This window comes from Thalassophryne amazonica, chromosome 19 (assembly GCF_902500255.1).
Source record: "Thalassophryne amazonica chromosome 19, fThaAma1.1, whole genome shotgun sequence".
NCBI classification, from domain to species: Eukaryota; Metazoa; Chordata; class Actinopteri; order Batrachoidiformes; family Batrachoididae; genus Thalassophryne; species Thalassophryne amazonica.
The window spans coordinates 64,606,929-64,610,817 of NC_047121.1; positions in this window are offsets into that span (position 1 = coordinate 64,606,929).

The following is a 3,889-nucleotide window of genomic DNA, read 5'->3' on the forward strand; positions in this document are numbered from 1 at the left end:
GATTGATCATATTTAAGATCAAAGCATTAAATAATGGTAGGGCTTCCTTGAGCAGCCTGGTAGGAATGGGGTCTAATAAACAAAGATAGATGGAGATAGATAGAGATAAATAGATAAAGATTGAGATAGATAGTGATATATATAGACAGATAGAGATATAGAGATAGATAGAGTTAGATAGAGATATAGAGATAGATAGAGATATAGAGATAGATAGAGTTAGATAGAGATATAGAGATAGATAGAGATAGATAGAGATAAATAGAGTTAGATAGAGAGATATACAGAGATAGATAAAGCGAGAGAGAGATAGGCAGAGATAGATAAAGATAGCGATAGATAGAGATAGACATAGAGATATAGAGATATACAGATATAGATAGAGCTAAATAGAGATAGATGGAGATATATAGAGATAGAGATATATAGAGATAGATAGTTATAAAGATGTATAGAGATAGATGGAGATATATACAGATAGAGATAAACAGAGATAGATAGAGATAGATAAAGATTTAGATAGATAGAGATAGAGACAGATAGAACTAGATCTCCATCTATTTCTATCTGTCTCTATCTCTATATATCGCTATCTCTATCTATATATATGTAGAGATAGAGATATATAGAGATAGAGATGAATAGAGATAGATGCAGATATATAGAGATAGAGATATATATAAAGATAGATAGAGATAAATAGAGATAGATGGAGATATATAGAGATAGATAGAGATACATACAGATAGATGGAGATCTGTAGAGATAGATAAAGATAGACAGAGGCAGATAGAGATATATATAGAGAGAGATAGAGATAGATAGAGATAGATGGATATAGATAGAGATACACAGAGATGTATAGAGATAGATAGAGATAGAGATATATAGAGATAGATATATATAGAGCCAGAGATATATAGAGATAGATAGAGATATATAGAGATAAATAGAGTTAGATAGAGAGATATATAGATATAGATAAAGCGAGAGATAGATAGAGATAGGCAGAGATAGATAAAGATAGCGATAGATAGAGATAGACATAGATAGAGATATAGAGATATACAGATATAGATAGAGATAGAGATAAATAGAGATAGATGGAGATATATAGAGATAGAGATAGATAGATAGAGATAGAGATGTATAGAGACAGATGGAGATATATACAGATAGAGATATACAGAGATAGATAGAGACAGAGATTAATACAGATAGATGGAGATATACAGAGATAGAGATAGATAGATAGATAGATAGATAGATAGATAGATAGATAGAGATAAATATAGAAAGATGGAGATATATGGAGATAGATAAAGATAGAGATAGATAGAGATAGACAGAAATAGATAGAGATATACAGAGATAGATAGAGATAGATAAAGATAGATAAAGATAGAGATACAATATATACAGAGAGAGCCAGAGATATATAGAGATAAATAAATATATATATATATATATATATATATATATATATATATAGAGAGAGAGAGAGAGAGAGAGAGAGAGAGAGAGAGAGAGAGAGAGAGATAAAGATGGAGATATATAGAGATAGAGATAGATCGAGATAGACAGACAGAGATACATCGATATATATATATATAGATAGAGAGAGAGAGAGAGAGAGAGATAAATAGAGATAAATAGAGATAGACAAAGATATACAGAGATATAGAGATAGAGATATATCGAGACAGAGATATATAGAGATAGAGATAGATAAAGATAGAGACATATAGAGATAGAGATAGATAAAGATAGAGATAGAGATGTATAGAAACAGATAGAGATAGAGATATGTAGAGATAGATGGAGATAGACAGAGACTGATAGAGATAGATAAAGATATAGATAGAGATAGCGATATATAGAAATAGATGGCGATAGAGATATATAGAGATAGATAGAAATATATACAAATAGATAGAGATAGATAAAGATAGAGATATGGAGATGTTGCTAGATAGAGATATAGACAGATATATGTAGCTAGACAGAGATATAGACAGATAGAGATATGGAGATGTCTCTAGATAGAGATATAGACAGACAGAAATAGATAGATATATGTACAGATATAACGGATGTGACCCAAAACCAGGATTGGACTCCAAAGCAGATAGGCTGAATGGAAGAAGCAAACCAGATTAATTGTACAGGGATGATTACAAGGTCAGATGCTGCATAAATGGTGTGTACTGATTTGGAGGTTTGCAGAGTGGAGACCCGGCCTGCGTTGCAGTGGAAACAGGAAGCCACAGCCCAGTAGGACCCGGTGTGCAGGTGAAGATCCATGGTGAGGAGTTGTGAGTGGTCCGTGGTACAGGTGGCCTCCTGTGGAGCTGACGGAGAGTGGTGTCACTGTGGAGGAGGAGAGACTGTATGAGGGCAGCTGCTCACAGTCACGCAGACCCAAACTGAACAGATGAACATGCAGTTCACAAAACAGCGAGTCAAGAAACACTGCGACGTAATGCAGACAAAAAGGCTCTATACAGAAATAGAGAGGCCAGGTACCAGGTCGTGAACACTGAGTTTCTGGAGCAGATAAGCTGTTGAACCAGGGTTTATATGGAGGCAGGTTGACTGCAGACAGGTGTGATCATCAGCTCCACAAGGAATGCCACCTGGAAAGAGATAGAGAGCAGGTACCAGGATGACACACAACAGTAGAGATATAGATAGAGAGAGATATAGAAGGCAGGGGTGGTGGCCAAGTGGTTAATGCACTTGGTTTCAGTGCGGAAGGTTCCCGGTTCAAGTCCCACCCCTGCCACATTTCTCCATGTAATGTGGAGTTGCGTTAGGAAGGGCATCCGGGATAAAACTTGTGCCAATTCAACATGCAGATCCACCTTGGATTTGCTGTGGTGAGATAGAGATAGATATATAGTGATGTACAGAGATATATAGAGAGATATAGAGATAGATAAAGATGGAGATATATAGAGACAGAGCTAGATAAAGATAGAGTTAGAGAGATATATAAAGATAGACAGAGATATATAGAGATAGATATATAGTACACAGATATAGAAAGATATATAGAGACAGATAGAAATAGAGAGGGACAGATAGAGATATATAAAGATATCTAGCGATACATATAGATAGATAAAGATAAATAGAGATAGATATATAGTGATGTACAGAGATATATAGAGATCTATAGCGATACATAGAGGTAGATAGAGATATATAGATATACAGTGATAGATAGAGAGAGATAGATAAATATATATAGAGGTAGATACGGATAGATAGCGATATATCGAGATCTATAGAGCTATATAGAGATAGAGACAGAGATAGATAGAGCTAGAGATAGATAGATATATAGAGTTAGCTAGAGAGATATATGGAGATAGAGATAGCTATATAGTGATGTACAGAGATATATAGAGATACATAGAGACATATAGAGATAGAAATATATAGAGATACATAGAGATATATAGAGATGGATAGCGATAGACAGAGATTTGCTGTGGTGACCCCGAGTGCAAACAAGGGAGCAGCCGAAGGGACTTATTATTATAGAGATAGACGTCCTTCTTCCAGGAAGGGTTAACATTGTGTAAAGATACAGTAATACTAAACACCTCATGCTGTTATGGTTGGTTGTGAGGTTACCTGGGATTTAAACTGGCCCCAAACGCAAGGAAGCAGGAAGGAAAATAATGAATAACTGAAGATTTATTCACACTTGACCCAAAACAACAAAATAATATAATTAGGCGGTCTGTTGAGTGGAGGACACGGCCTGCTCCAGGCGGTGGAACCAAGAAGCCACAGCGAAGACTGGACTAGAGAGGACAAAGTGACAGACAATTGTACATACAATATGAGTGATTTACAAAAGGAAAGCTGCTCATACAAA